We start from the raw sequence: 17,118 nt of genomic DNA, 5'->3' as shown, positions 1-17,118 counted from the left end.
GGGCCTAATGTGACTCATAAGTCATTTTCCACATGTTCCCAATAGTGGAAGAATGGGAGCTGTACAGTAAATTACAGGAATAAACAGCACAGGAGGGTTCTACGTGATGTCTCTGAAGCTCCGTGAGCAGAACAGCAGGTCTAACGAGGCAGCCTGGCACGGCGCTGAGGCCAGGCTGGCGCTGCCTCTGGGGACAGAAGGCTTTCATGGCTAAAAAGGTAAGCAGAAGTCTGTGTCTGCAGGAAACATGGGGCATATGTTTATACCTTCCTCTTGACCATTATGGGGAAAATCTGTGCAATGCCAGCAGAGCATGCTGCTCAAACAATGCTGCCACATTGCCAGCTGTCCTGAGGTCACAGGGAGCCTCAGCAGTGTGATGGAAACAGGTGGACCACGTCAGCATCTACCAGAGGAAAGCCAATATGCCAGGCAGTTACAAACCTCCAGTTAATAACCCCCTTCAAGAATGGCACGCACAACTGCCCCTCTCTCCAGCACTGCACATGGCCTCTTGTCTGAAGCTTCATCATCCAAAGGTTGAATAGCATTTTGGGAATTGGGTGCTTCTCTTAGCAGGTTTGTAAACAGCAAGGAGCTGCTATAGCTTCCTTAGCTGCTGTCAATGGAGGTGTTCGGTGTTGCAAGGTGTTTCGCCGCTGCACTGCATTGTCTACAGTGTCACTCTATAATTAAGCATTTACTGCAGTCATCACAGAGTGAATGTGTCTGGCCTCTCTAGTGGGAAATCTGATGAGATGGCTGGAATCGTACCTCTGCCTGGCCTTGTGAAGAGCTAACCATGTTCTTCATCCATACACACAGGATATTGCTTTCTGTGCACACCTTAGGAATGTTTCACAGGTTGGGGGTATTGTTTAAAATGTTATGTTTTGTCACTTATTTAACTTAAACACTGGATGTTTTCTCTGTTAAGACTCCAGTATCATCTGAAGTTAGCTGTTGCTTTCCTCATGTGCCATAGGAAGCACAGACAAAGAAGACATAACGTCTCACTAGAGGACGTCACAACCAAAGCTGTAACCAAAACACTGGAAGATCATACAGATTCTGGTAACAAATGGTCTCTAAAAAATTCCACCATTACAATACAAGCTTGCCGTCTTCCCTATCACTCTTCAATAACTATTCACAGCTGAAAATAATTCTGATGCATAATAAGCATGCAGGTTTGAGGAGAAGCGGCTGGATGCCTATTAGGAGTGAATTTGTTTCAGTGTTATAGGTTGTGTTCCACAGGCTTGTATTCCACTACAGCCAGCGGGGTTTTCTTTTTCTTCCACAAGTGCAGGGCTTAGTTCCCTGTGACTCTTTTTTTCCTGTTTTCCAATTACTGAGCTACCTCCTGCATTGAGCAAAGCAGTGCAGTTACGCCATTAACCTGCCCGAATAAGCTGTGGGGACAGCTTAGCCAGAAACTGCTCAGCAAGAAACTGTCAAATTGCTGTTGCTTTCTATTACAGTACAAGTAACCCCTTAGATACTGTCATCTGCATCACCTGTGCCATGGTGGCTGCACGCTGCTGCCTTTACAGGAGTGTGGCATGATTGCTGTGGTTTGGTCGCTGCGAAGACGCTTTGGAGGAGGCATGGTGAAGCAGGGCACACAGCAGCTTGCAGCGTGTTACTAACTTCTCTGACATCAAACAGCACTGGTAGTGCTATTACTGTTAGCAGAGCCATCTCCGGTAAGGAAAGCACGCTGAGTGGTTAGCAGAATGCTGCCTGAAGAACTTCCAGTCTGAGGTACACGAGCAAATAGAGCACAAAGCAAGGAGGCATCTGCTCACAGGTGGAGTGCTTCCCGCAACAGATGGGCTCTCAGGACAGTGTCAAGGAACAAAAGGAAGTTGGAATAAGCTCTTTTTTTTTCGCATTTGGTTGGCACGTACAGTGTTCTCCTGAAGAGAATTAGAATACAAACCAGGTCTGGGTAGTTCTTACTAGCTTTTGGTAAACTTGGGGGAGTGGAAAAAGATGGATAAAATAAGCAGATGTACGGTGGCGAGTTGCCAAGTCCCGATGAGTTCTCATGTGGATGTGATTAAACTTCAGCCGTGGCTCTGACTCCCACATTTGCCAGTTTATTTAGCTGCCTCCTAGATTGATCCCAAATTCCAAAATTGAGGGGAAAAATACATTTCACTGGTTTTAGAACCAACAAACGCCAAGCTGTGTGGGATTCCTGTAGGTTTGCTTCCGTAACGATCACTGAAGGAGGTCACAGGGTGCTGCCAGTCGTGGAGGGGTCAGACAAGGCTGTTATTTCCCTCCTTCCCTCCTTCGGGTCAGACAAACAGTGAACCTTTCACAGAGTTGCGAGAGCGATGCATCTTTCCATCATAGCAAGAAAAACCTATTTGAGAGAAAAAGAGCGTGGGGGATTCCCAGCTCAGGCAGTATTTAGTTGGACTGGGTGTCCGTAGCTATCCAAAGAGCGCTGGAGATGACCTGGGGCAGCTGGATGCCTGGGGCACTGCTGCAATGCGGCTGTGTCTGTGGCACGGATGTTCTGGAAGGGATGGCCCGTGCCCTTCTTTCTCTGGGCATCGTGGCAATCTCAGGAAATGTCCATCTGCTGCCTACGTACACTTCTGCTCCCTCACAGCTTGAGATCTGTGACTGCAGAACGTGATACACAGTTTTAAAAGAGCAATAAGTACCTCTATTACTCTTTTCTGTAGGTGTTGCACCGAAATATTGTTGGTTAAGAAGAAAATATCACTATCTATTAAAATGTCACAAAGAATAACTGTACTTTATAACTTCCAGTACCTGCCTAATAAATTGCTTTTGTCGTCGTGCTTACTACCCTGTGGAGAGAAGGGATTTCCTGGGAAACAATTATCTGCTCAGCATGATGTTGTTTCCATATTTAACCCATGGTTTATATCTGGAGATTGGAGGACGTGGAGGAGGCATGGGAGAAAGGGAATTGCTTTTTTTTTTTTTTTTTTCCTAATTAGTTTGTGGAGAATGGTGCAGTGTTTTACAAAAGTCAGCTGTTCATCACAAACCTGATCTCCTACGGAAAAGATAAGACTGAAGAATTCAGATGTTTTCTGAAAAACAGTGTTTGAGTAACACTTTGCAATGCTGTTGAGTTTCACAGAAGCAGCAGCCAGTGCTGACCAGTCAACCAAGGATGAGAACTCTGCACATGGAGGTGAATATGAAGTTTTTCCACATTTCCTACTGAGACTTTATCTCACAGCTTATCACACAGACCAAGTCAAAAATGGAATTTAACTGACGTCACTTCATACTAGAATATTAATGGACCCAGAAAATATCCGCTTAAGGAACTTGCAGATCTTAATGACTTCTGTGATATCTTATCTAGGAAGGAATTTTGTGTTTGCTTACATCATAATGTGAGTAAGCAAAATAAGGAAAAGTAAGGAAACACTCTAGATCATAAATTCGAGTTCTGATTTTGCCAAATGAAAACTGTATATTTGAAGTAAGGAAACTGAGTTACATTTCCTAAGTGTATTTCTACATGGAAAAGTGCTCATTCTCTTTATTATTTTCAGTCAACTCCTTTGTTTGGCACTGTTTTTGATACACTTGTGTGCTTAAGTAATCGGTCTTTCTGCTGTGAAGTCTTTAAGCCACTCTTTTTTACAACTGCCATGAAAATAACATGAGACATTATTGTTATTATACCTCTTCTGTTCAACAGTATCCAACTGTTTATTTCTGTATACATCCTCCAATTAGAAATCCTTTAGTAATACACTAACGCATTCCACTTTGTAGAGTGCAAACCACAGGAGACCTCATATCACCCTCACAACCTATACCTGATAATATCTGCCTCATTCCTCTGCTTCAGAAAAGCACTGCATCTTCGTGGCTCAGGCAGTTCATAACCAGGAAGAATGAGATGCTTTGTTTAAGATTCAATTCTGTACTCATTTTTAGCCTAATATTCAAATTTGTATTGACATGCTCGTATTTCTCTTTACTTTTCATTTTTACTTTCTATTGTCAGTCATGTCACTATACTTATTTTAGCTGAGAAGCAAATGCATCAACAGACCATGCGAAAAGTCCTTCCTGCCTTTTCAGGCTGGGTGGGAAGAACAGTCTCATGAGAAAACTGAGTCCTATTTTGGTCTTGTAACAAAAAGCATTTAAAGAGATTAGGAGAAGACTCAAAATTATCCCTCCCTTTCTCTCTCTTCCCCTTTCCTTATCTCAACCCTTGAAGGTTTTTTTTTTTCCATCATATTTTCTCCGCCTGTTTTTCTGAGGAGGAGAAATGAGTGAGCAGTGTGATGTATTTCAGCTAGTCAACTATGCAGAATCCCCATAGGTTTTCACCAGAACCCCCTGGTCCATTTTCTACCTGGTAGTTTAACAGCTGGGTGACCTCTAGCATGGTATTGGGGTTGCTCCTCCCCAGGAGGAGGACTTTGCACTTCTCCTTGTTTAACTTCTTGAGGTTGCTGTCAGCTCATTTTTCTAGCCTGTCCACGTCTCTCTGATATATCACAACCCTTTGGCATATCAGCCACTCCTCCCAGCTTTATGTGACCTTCAAACTTGCGTCATCCAGACTTAATGTTAATGCAGGCATTAAACAGAGCTGTATCTGGTACTGACCCCTGGGGTTCACTGCCAATTATTGGCATCCAGCTAGACTTTATTCTGCTGATCACCACCCCCTGGCTCTGGTGATTCAGTCGCTTTTTGATTCACCTCACCGTCTGCTCATCCTGGCCACACACCAACAGCTTACCTATGAGTATCATACGGAGGACTGTCAAACACTCTACTGATTTGAGGTTGAGGGAACTGGGCTTGGTTAGCTTGAAGAAGAGAAAGCTCTGGAGAGACCTCATTGTGACCTTCCAGGACTTGAAGGGAGCATAGAAACGGGAGGAGGAAGCAGCTGTTTACATAGGTTGATAGTGATAGGACAAGGGGGAATGGTTTTAAACTGAAACAGGAGAAGTTCAGGTTAGATATTAGGAGGAAGTTTTTCACACAGAGGGTGGTGACACACTGGAACAGGTTGCCCAGAGAGGCTGTGGATGCCCCATCCCTGGAGGTATTCAAGGCCAGGCTGGATGTGGCTCTGGGTAGCCACAGCAGGGGGGTTGAAACCAGGTGATCTCTGAGGTCCTTTTCAACCCAGTCTATTCTATGATTCTATGATTCCATGATTCTATGATTCTGTGATTCTGTGATTCTATGATTCTGTGATTCTATGATTCTGTGATTCTATGACTGAAGTCCGGGTAGACAATATCCACTGATCTTCTCTCCTCTGTCAGGCCAGTCATTTCATTGTTGAAGTTCATCAAGTTATTCAAGAATGACTTCCCTTTGGTGAATCCGTGATGACTATTCCCAGTGCCTTTCTTGTCTTTGATGTGTCTGGAAATGGTTATCAGGACTAGCTGCTCCATCACCTTCCCAAGGATCAAGATGAGACTGACAAACTTCGTGTTCCCTCAGTCTTCCTCCTTGTCCTTCTTGAAGACAGCAGTTACTTCTGTGTTTTCTTCCATTCCTTGGGCACTTCTCCCAGTCACCGTTGTTGATCAAAAACTATTGAGAGTAGCCTTGCAATGATGTTTGAGAGCTCTCTCATCCCATGTGGGAGTATCCCATCAAGGTCTGTGGACTTATGTCCACTTTGCTTAAACCTTTCCTGATCTGATCCTCTTCCACCATCTTCCCCCAGTCTCTGATCTCTAGGACCTGGGATACCTGAAGACCAAAGAAGACACTGAATGTCTCAGCCTTTTCCCCATCCTTTGTCCCTAACCATGTTCTCCAACTTGTCTAGCAACAGGCTTGCATTTTCCCAAGTCATCTTATTGTCTTTGACATCCCTGGCCAGGTTCAATTCTGTCTGGGCTTAGCTTTCCTAATTTCATCTTTGGATGTTTGGAAAATGTTTATGCATGCCTCCGAGGTTACATGCTCTTGATTCTACCCTCTGCATGCCTCCTGCTTGTGTCTGAGCTTGGCCAGGAGCTCCTTGTTCATTCATGCAGGCCTGTTGGCATTTTTGCTTACTTATTATTTGTTGGGATGGACTGCTGTTGAGCTTGAAGGAAGTTATCCTTGAATATTAACCTGCTTTTTTTGGGCCCCTCTTCCCCCCAGGGCCCCATCCCACAGGACTTTTCCAAGCAGATCTTTGAAGAGGCTGAAGTTCTCTCTCCTGATGCCTGTGGCTGTGAGCTTGCTTTTTATTTTCTTCTCTGCCCACATGATTCTGAATTCCACCATCTCACATTTACTGAAGCCAAGGCTGCCTTTGTCCATCTGAGTTCCAACAAGCCCCTCCGTATAGGTAAGCAGAGCACTTCTCCACATTGGCTGAACTAATTTCAGCTGAACTGTATTCAAATTCAGCCTTCGAACACCAATACTGAAAACATGTGCTGATGAACAAAAGTAAGTTTAATTTCAAAATGTGGTGTTTATAGAGATGATTGTCACTGTTGAGGCAAATCAAGGCAGGTGATGGGAAAAGCAATATCTAACATGGGACTCCTTCCCACACAGAGGTACTGCACATCACAGGCAAAGGCAGCCAGTCTCCCACTGCCTGTACACACCTTGCTTCTGCTGGGCTTACAGGAACCTTTCCAAAAAAGCTATTTAAAAAACAACGCCATCTCCAACAACAAAAATCTTAGTTCAGTGACTCTCCAGAATAAGTTTGCAATAAAATGGAAAGTAAAGCTATAAGGAGAGACAAAAATGTGTTGCTTGTCTAATGCGAGTGTGCATATTGGCTACTGAATACAAGACTGGTGTAGGTGAATCAATGTTGGATGTGATTTTAAAGTTGGCTACCAGAATAATTAGCCCAGCCAGCCTGAGCCTCTTTTGGTATGTGTAGGTCTGCTTCCTTGAGAAACAACAACAGCGTTCACCACTGACAACACTGACAACTTTCCTTAAGCATGGGACCCTGGGCAACCTGATGTAGGGTTGGCAACCCTGCCTGTGTTGGGGGGGTTGGAGTTAGATGATCTTTAAGGTCCCTTCCAACCTGAACTGTCCTATGATTCTATGACACCACTGTTGACTGGTATAAAAAACACTGTATTTTACAGTACTGCTCAATTTGCCAGGCTTAAACTGTGCTAGCTGTGTAGGTACCAAGTAAGTACAATATGTGAGCAGCTCTTTACTCCAGTGAAAGTAAAGCTGTGCCCAATGCCCAAATCATGTCTAACACCAAACAGATGAGGCTTCCAAAAGGCCATATGTATAAGAAACAAACTTCTTAAAAGTGTGATGTTTGTATTGTTGGCATTAGGAATTTGTATTACCTATTTTTTTTCCAGTGGTTATTTGTCCTAAAATACATTCCCTGCTGAGCCAAGAGATATGTTTGCACAGAGATGTTTGCAGACAAGACTTCCACCCTGCACTCCACCCTACTCCCATCTGCTGCAAATCATAGATTCATTCATAAGTCTGCATCTGTCAAAAATGGTCTGTTACAAGGATTGCATTCCTTGAACTCAGGAGGAAAATGGCTTTCGTGCTTGTAACTGTGTGTGTATGATGTGTGTGTGTTTCTAAAGAATAATAATTATATGTAAAAAAAAAAAAAAACAAACAGTTGACTTAAGTGAAGACAGGAACTGAGAAATTTTAATATTACATAAGAAAATCAGAGTAGATTGAAACAAAATGTTAACTTTTCATTAGCTCTAAATGTGTCTCAGACAATGAAAACTGAATTGGGTCGAAGGCCAACTTAACTTATTCTTGTTAGTAAAAGATCAGTGTAAAGTATAGGGGAAATTTAATTGTATTTCCAGTATTACTTTATTTAACAAATGCTATGTAATCTGAGGCAAAAGATGTCTTCAAGATGACATGTGAAGTATGAAGCAGCCTTAAACTATGGTTGAGTTTATTGAGCAAATACCAAAAATGCAATTGTCTGGGAGACTTAATAAAGATTTAGGGCCACAGGACAAGCAATAGTGGATCAGATCATGTTCCAACTATGACAAAGAAATACTTCACATATCTCAAGTGGATGTACCGGAATGAATATTTTTGGAATAGCCTATTATAGATCACCTTATCCAGCATTTGATTTGTGCCCCAAAGCAATGAGTGTTCTTTTGCTATGCTTTTAATATTAATTAATATGCAGCAGTGGATGACCACTGTATTCATATAAATGCATAAAATGCATTGAATCTGTGGCATATTCTGGACAATCATTCCATTCAAATCACAGAATGTACAAGATGAAGTAAATACATTACCTGGCAGGCATACATCTTTCAGTAACTGAAATTTCAGAATAGAAATAGAGTTACTTTCAGTTACTTACCCAAAGTTCAGTACCTTATTTCAGCTATACGACTGATCTGTCCTTTGATAGTCTTTTTGACTCCTTGTGTTTTCCACCTTGCCTGAAAAGTGTGGGCACTCCAAACCTTGTGATGATTTGTCAGGAAGAGCATAGGATGTCTCCTAGTCCTGCTGCATCCACTTAGAGAAGGGGTGTCTGGAAACATGAACAGCGTTCCATGTAAGAGCACATTACTGATGTTAATGAGAAATAGGGCACTACTGGTGCACTCCGCATGGCTCCCGCTGTGGCCATTAAGCTTTGGATTACTTTGATGTACAAGTGCTGTGTAATGTCCAGCATGCCACATGTGTGGCATTTATTTTAGAATCAATCCTTTGATAGAAAACATTATAATGTTGCCAGGTAACTTATTTTTTCATTTAACTGTTTTCTTGCAGTATGGGAACATTGCATGAAGTGGAGTAAAACAGGCTTCCTTCTGTTTCCCCTGTATTGAAACTGTTAAGCATGTGGCTCTGCTCCCTCTCCTCACCATGGGTGCATGGGAGGTGGGAGGCACAGCCCTAATGATTCTGAAGCAAATGACTCTGTTTGCAGCCCATAAGGCCTGCTGAGATACCTGGGTGAAGAAAAAAAACCCAACAACACAGAAAACCATAAGACATAACAAACAAACCAAACCAAACAATCAAAAAATCTCATTTCAAAACTATTTTTGAGAGGAATGTACTTATTAAATCTGGAAATCTACAGAATAATAATAATAAAAAAAAAAGCATGTAGTGTGGGTAAAGACTTTCGTCCTTCTACAAGGAGAAACAGTCTCAAATGTTTCTGATGCCCTTGAACTGAAGAAAACACATCTGGCTGAGAAGGGAACAAACCATGGAAAACCTTGACAAGCAATCACAGGGAAAAACTCACACGCTCTTAAAAGTTGCACAGCTAACATAAATGAGTTCATCCATTTTAGTTTTAAACTGAGTCGTCGTGTGCGTGAATGCTCATCAGAAGAACAAGAGAAAAGCACAGAGAGATGTCTTTTTGCATGCTTTGCTGCATTAGTATAAACTGCCCTTTAGATGGTGCTCTCACAGTGTGAGCTGTGTGCTGCAGCTGTGGTTTTCCAGGTAGGAGTGCAGTAATGATGTGTAGTGCTCCACAGTGAGATGGAAGAGCTCCATTCCACACATACTATCAAATCATCATTTTCATCTTCCTTCTCAAATAATTAGCACGGTCATTGCTGAAGACTCTTGCCAGTCATTAAGTATATCACCTGTTGCCAGCTTTCTACCATGAATATCCACTACCTGATGTATTTCTGTTGCAAGACTGACTTCTGTCCCCCTTCCTGTGTTGCTAATGAGAAGGGGAATAAGAGAGTCTGAAGACAAGGAAGAAAAAAACCCTCTGTACGGTGTGGTGCTGTGCATGACCCATCACTGAGTTCCTGGTTCAGTTCCAGGAAGCTGCCTTTTCTGTTTGCTGGACGGAGAGAGAGCAGAGGTAAGAAAGATGAGGGTGACCATTTATCTTTCATTCTATGCATCCCATTTCTAAATTGCCAGTATTTTGTGCGTCTGCGTGTGTGTGGAAAAATAGCTTGTTCTGTTATCACAGTTTACAGGCTTACTCACTTTTTGCCCTCCCACATTTTTAGCATTGAAATTAAGATGAGATTTGAATGCAAGTGTACAGCTTTCCTTGCAGCATTCTCGGTGCTTCCTCATACTGTTATACTGCAGAAGCAGGAAGTGTTGCATATGTACAAAGGGTGTAAGAATACAAACATAGTTCTCAAAACACACCTTGATTTCTGAGAACAATAGCATTTCTCAAGACTGCAATTGTGTTGCATGTACACAATGCTTTCTCTTTCTGATAATTAGAATCATAGAATCTCTTTCTGCTAAATACTAACAAAAGAAAGAGGGTGAACAGTTTATTCACCAGATGACTGCATTTTCCTCTCACAAGAATCTGCAAAAGATAAGTGTTAGTATAGCCAAAATTCTAGCTGATGTCACCAAAAATTTCCTGCCCACAATTGTTAGGGAAAGAGCAACTCCCTGGTGCAGAATGAAGCCTCAAGTTATGGTTTGCCAGCACATCTCTGCAGGCCAGTTGGTATCAGAAGTACTTACACACTGTCTTATGGGTAGCTAGAGGATGTCTGGTTCTCCTGTTGGGTCAGGGCTTCATTATGCCAACGTGTGGAAACAGCACTAAGGTATGCTCAGCTCCACCTTGTCACACAGACATGGCTGTGTTGGTAGCCCCCTTCCCCATCCCTCAGGCTCAGGCCATGCCTTGCTGGCCAGCTGGTGCTGCCTGAGGATGTCACAGCTCACGTCCCAGGGTGGTGTGGCCCACCAGGCCAGGCCATGCAGATGCTGTGTGGGTTAGGATGAGCATAACAAACAAAATGCTGATTTTGACTAGATTTTGTTGTGTCCATCTAGCTCAACGTTCTTGAAAGAAACCTGATGGTTCAAAAGTATCTTCCAGAACTCTCTGCAGACTCAAAGCTGAGAAGCCAACTGCTTTGCCCCCTCCAGTGTAATTTTCAAGTCTGTCAAATTGCCTCCAGCCTCTGGTCACCTATTTTTTGTCACACAAGATTCTACTTTTCTTAATCCAATTTTTTTGCAAACTCTCCCTTCTTTTCTTTCTTCCTCTCTCCCTTCCCTTCCCTTCCCTTCCCTTCCCTTCCCTTCCCTTCCCTTCCCTTCCCTTCCCTTCCCTTCCCTTCCCTTCCCTTCCCTTCCCTTCCCTTCCCTTCCCTTCCCTTCCCTTCCCTTCCCTTCCCTTCCCTTCCCTTCCCTTCCCTTCCCTTCCCTTCCCTTCCCTTCCCTTCCCTTCCCTTCCCTTCCCTTCCCTTCCCTTCCCTTCCCTTCCCTTCCCTTCCCTTCCCTTCCCTTCCCTTCCCTTCCCTTCCCTTCCCTTCCCTTCCCTTCCCTCCATTTGCCCACTTTAGCTCAGCTGTCCTAATTTTGTTTCCTCCTAGCTTCTTAGGCTCCCTGTGCCTTCCAGCTCCTTGTGCCAACCCCCCACCCCCATTGGTAGGACAGTAGGAAAAGCTGAGCGTCCTTGGCTCTGTAAAGCACTGCTTAGGAGCAGCTAGAAACATCAATGTGTTATCAACATTGTTCTTTTCCTAAAACCAAAATAATCATCATCTGTACGGGAAGGTCTTGGAGCCAGACCTTGTTCCTGACCCTTTCTTAGCTTTAGGGGAAGCTGACCTATACTTACGTAATTAAAGAAACAATAATCACAATCACAATCATAATAAAGCTAACAAAAACATTCACAGAACAGCATGACCATTCAATTTCTTCTTTCACATCCAGACTAACAGGTGTGTGATACTCAAATCTTAGCCATCAAACATGTTGCAGGGTCTTTTGTCTGCCAGTCAATATATCAAATTAAGCCAGTACTTCACCACACCCATGACAAAACCCCTGACCAAGTACGGCCCTACTGAGTTCCCCAGTGAGAACACTGGAAAGGAACTGGGAGCTGTCAGAGAACAGAGCCATGCTGGAGGGCCACCGAGTTATGCTTATTTTTATTTTCTAGCATTCAGAAATTAAATCCTGCTATGAACACCAGTTTTTAATGTGGTTGATGACTGTGGGAAATGTATGTGCAGTTAAACTCATTCATGAGCTGTCCTATGCCAAGCAGCACAAAACTGCTTGTTACATCACCCCAATAAGATCTTCAGCAGTAGCAAGGTCTGGGAAGGATGTTGCTCACCAAGAAAGCTTCTCAGTAACTCACTGAAGGGGTTCGTACCCAGAGAGAATTGTCACTGGACTCAAAAACCTTGAGCTGCCTATCTTTTCAAAACAGGTTATGTAACTCTACAAGCCTTTATTGGGAAAATAATCAGGCTTTTAGGATGTGATGTAACATCAACCAAAGAAATGGGAAGATTTTTGTTTTCAAGGTTTGAAAATACAAATAGCCTGGTATACCAAGATATCACTCTGACTCACAGATTTGAGTGCACTGGGAAGAATGTGGATTTGAAATAAAGTTCATGGTAGCATTAGCAAAGATTAGAAGTTTATTTGGAATACAAATATAAGTCTGTTTTTAAACAGTATAAAAACATCGGTGGGGGCATGACCTCGGAGACAGAGATAACATCTTCTATTAGACCAGAGCAAAACAGAAACTGAGAAAATTGTCCAGGATTTAAGTACACATCTACAAACTAATTGCCTCTTTAAGAAAATGCACCTGGTACATGTGAAGTGAAAGAAGCTTAACCTGTAGTAAAGAAGAAATGAAAAGGAATTTGTTTTCTCAGAGGAAGGGGAGAAATATTTTCTGTCATGTTTAAATTACTAATGAAGGCAGATCTTGAAACGCTATTATTTTTCATTCCCTGGTTTGTGGTTGGAAGGAAGTTCCACCTCTGCCTAGTTACCTAATTCTCTCATTGTTTTATACTTCTCTCGAACAAACATCTCATTATATCAATCTCAAAAGAAGCACTGAGCAAAGTGTGGGGGAAGCAGCTTGTGTCGTAGAACTAGCTTAGGAAAATAAGTTCACAAGAGTGTAGCTGGCAGCTTCACAAGAGCTATGGAGAGTTTTGAGGACCCCACTGAATCCTTTCCAGACATCTGGGATGAAAGACACTATAAATCTTTGAAGAAATAACAGAAAGGATTGCGTGATGGGGAAAACTCATTAACTGAAACTCAATTTTGAAGGAATAGTTTTGGAACACTGCATGTCCTACCCTGTGTGCTATGTGGGAATTGAATAGAATAGAATAGAACAGAACAGAACAGCACAGCACAGCACAGTTCCACTTGGAAAGCACCTACACAGTCCATCATGTCCAACTGTCAAACTACCTCAGGGCTGACCTAAAGTTAAAACACACCATTAAGAACATTATTCCAAAGTCTGAAACACAGACAAGCACAGGATGTCAACCTTGGAAGTCTGTTCCACTGTCTAACTACTTTCTCAGTAAAGAGGTTTTCTCTAATGTCCAGTCTGTACCTCACCTGATGCCATTCTCACATGTCCTGTCACCAGATACTAAGGAGAAAAGATGAGCACCTCCCTCTCCTTTTTTCCTCCTTGGGAATCTATAGAGGTCAAAGAGGTTGCCCCTCAACCTTCTTCTCTCCAGGCTTAGAAAACACGGTGTCCTTGGTTTCTTCTAGTAGGACATGCTTTCCATCCCTTTTAATGGCTTTGTTGTCCTTCTTTGGATGTATTCAGGGACTTTAACTTCCTTTTTATATTGTGGACCTCAGAACTGCACACAATATTCCAGGTAAGCCTACACCATTGCTAAATACAGTAGGATAATCAACTCTTTTGACTGACTGGTTATTCTGTCTTAATGGGCCCCAAAATGTGGTTTGCCCCATTTGGATGGGAAAGGGATAGAGCCAGGCTATCTTCAGTGGTACTCAGTAATAGGACAAGAGACAACAAGCACAAACTGAAACACAAGAGGTGAACACCAGAAAGCACTTCTGTGCTGTGCAGGTGGTGGAGCACTGGCACAGATCACCCTGAGAGGCTGTGGAGTCTCCTCATTGGAGATCTCCAAAAGCTGCCTGGACATGGGCCTGGGTGGCCTGCTTTGGGTGGCTTTTTCTGAGCAGGGTCATTGGATCAGGTGACCACCAGAGGTCCTTTCCAACATCAACCACTCTATGGTTTTGTAATTCTGTGATTATGTGACTACCAGTGTATTTCCACAGCTTCCTCTTGTGAAACCAGCTTGTTTACTCAGCATCCCTTACAGCGCACTGTGCTGTGCACTTAAGACCAGCACACATAGCACAGTTACTGTGACTGAAAAGATCACTATTGCTTTATTTCCTGCTTAGGAAAAAAAAAGAAGTTATTGTAACCAACCATATGTAATCAGAGTTTTCCATAGCAGTGTGGTATTTCAAAGGAATTAGGAATTTAAATGTCTTTAAATGTTACAGAACCTGGGCTCCTCTTGGCATCATGATCCATCTGCTCCCATAGGCTGTGTGGTATGAGACCCACTGCCCTAGTGCAACATTTGTTCCAAGGAAGGAACAAGAGAAGTCACTGCACCAATAGACTTGTAGACCAGGAGGACTGCACTCCTGAAGCAGAAGTCTTAGCACTGCTGGATTATGCCTTCCGAGGGGCATGAAGGTTTATATCTGACCTGAAAAGCCTGAAGCATCTGAAAGCAGATGAAGGGAGGGAGGTTTTGCTGCAGTGTCTCTTACAAGTTGAGAAAGTAGTGGGAGAAGTGAGTCTTGAGTCTGCTGCATACAAGAGGTCTGTGACAGTTCTCAGGGCTACATTTGCTCTGGATGCAACATTAGAAGTGTTCCCGGGCTACAAGGTGTGTTTAAAATGGTAGTAGCATTATCAGCTTAAGTTCTTTGCAATTAAATAAGTAACGCTTGGCTGTAGGGCAAATCAGAATCCAAATGCTTCTTCTGCCTTTCTCCCTGTAAGTTTTATTCTATGTAATAATATTATTGGTACATTCTTACTGAGCTTAGCCAAAATTCATTGTTTTCCAACAGTAAACAGCCCAAGTCAGCTTTAAGGTGACCTTCAATCATAGAATCATCTAGGTTGGAAAAGACTTTCAGGATCAAGCCCAACCATGAGCCTGATCTACTGAGTTCCATCACTAAACTATGTCCCTTAGTGTTACATCCACACATCTCTGAAATACCTCCAGGGATGGGGACTTCACCCCTTTTTTGGGCAGCCTGTTCCAATGCCTAACCACGATTTCAAGTGAAGAAATTATTCCTAATATTCTATCTAAATCTCCCCTGGTGCAATTTGAGACCATTTCTTTACACTCAGTTACCTGTAACCTAAGAAAAGAGACAAACAGATGTCCTCACTTCAGACTCCTTTCAGGAAGTTGTAGAGAGTGACGAGAGTCTCCCCTGAACTTCCTCCAGAACAAACAAGCCCCAGTTCTCTCAGTCACTCCTCATAACTTTGTTTCTGGTTCCTTCACCATCTTAGCTTTTCTTCTCTTCACATACTCAACACAGGCAACTCAAAATCCTTCTCATAATGAGGGGCACCAAACTGAAGTCAGTGTTTGAGGTGTAGTGTCACCAGTGCCATGTACCAGGGGACAAACACTTCCCTACTCCTGCTGGCCAGACTATTTCAACGTAGGCCAGGCTGCCATTGCCCTTCTTGGCCACCTATGCACACTTCTGGCTCATGTTCAGGTGGCTGTTGATCAGCCTCTCCACCTCCTTTTCTGCAGTGCAGCTTTGCCCCAACTCTGCCCCAAGCCTTACACTGCTGCAGGAGGTTGTTTCACGACCTGGCATTTACCCTTGCTGAATTCCATACAGCTGGACACAGCCCATCTATCCAGCCTATCCGTACCACTCTGCAAAACCTTCCTACCCTCAAGCAGATCAGCAGTTCAGCCCAATTTGGTGTGATCTGCACGCTTACTGAGGGTGCGGATCACTGATAAAAATGTTAAACAAAACTGGCTCCAATACAGAGCCCTGGGGAAATCCACAGGTGTCCAGCCACCAGCTGGGCTGAACTCCACTTACTATGATTTTGAGTCCAGCTGTCCTGACTATTCTTCAGCAGAAAACTCTAAACCTTGTCCAAACCATAAGCAGCCTGTTCCTCCAGGAGAGTTATTTAAGAAACAGTGTCAAATGTTTTAATAGAATCCAGGTAGACAACATCCACAGCCATTCCCTACTAAGAAGGTCATTTTCTCACAGGACATTAGGTTAGTCAGGAAGTATCTCCCTTTCATAAATCCATGCCAGCTGTTTCTGATCACTCAATTGTCCCATGTTTGTTGTGTGACAACACTCAAGATGACTGGCTTCACTACCTTCCGTGGTACTGATGTGAGACAGGCCTGTAACTTCCTGGATCCTCCTTCCTGCCCTTCTTGTAGATGGTCACCACACCTGCCAACCTCCAGTCAACTGCATCCTCCCCAGTCAGCCAAGACAGCTACAACACTACTGGATGCTAATTGCAGACTCCTTCCCTAAGGCTACAGACTTTGTATCTACAATGCTACAATGTTCAAGACTTTCATCTGATTTTCTGTGATGTATCGACTATTTCACAGTCTATTTTTCTCCATTAAAATTTTGGTTTTGTTTCTCTCTTTGCCTTTTGTTTTGCTGTCTAGTTGTTATAGCAGAAAAGAACAATTTCACATTAAAATGCTTTATAACCTCTTGTGTTCACTTTACTAGATAATCATATATTTTATTTCTGTTAATGATGAAACTCATGTGATCTTCTGTAACATGAGGAGCAACTTTGATTTAGTATCAGTACATATATTTTTTTCCAGGTATTCTAGTTCTCAGCTTCCTATTTGCACTTTGATTATGTTACAGACTTCTGGGCTGTTGGCCAGGAAGCTAATATGATTTCATGCTATATTCTCTGATATTGCTACTTTCAGAAAGGAGGAAAAGAGAGTTCAGTACTACAGTTGCAAAATACTTAATGTCTCATAGTCCTCCACTAGTCTCGCAAAGTTAGTTAAAGAAACATTATGAGATAAACATTTACAACTAATGGTTTTGTCAGTAAGCACGATTTAATTAGCAAAGAAGGGGTTTGCTCATAACAGGAGTGGACTATTACTAAAATGATGTACTGCTTAGAGCCTCCTTAACTGAAGCATTTCAATTACTGTTGTTATCTACCATAATCTGTTTATCTGAGCTTTGGTGAAGAAGGTGTTGAATAATCCAAGGGCATATTAACTC

This window comes from Gallus gallus, chromosome Z (assembly GCF_016699485.2).
Source record: "Gallus gallus isolate bGalGal1 chromosome Z, bGalGal1.mat.broiler.GRCg7b, whole genome shotgun sequence".
In the NCBI taxonomy this organism is placed as follows: domain Eukaryota; kingdom Metazoa; phylum Chordata; class Aves; order Galliformes; family Phasianidae; genus Gallus; species Gallus gallus.
This window is presented reverse-complemented; position numbering follows the sequence as displayed.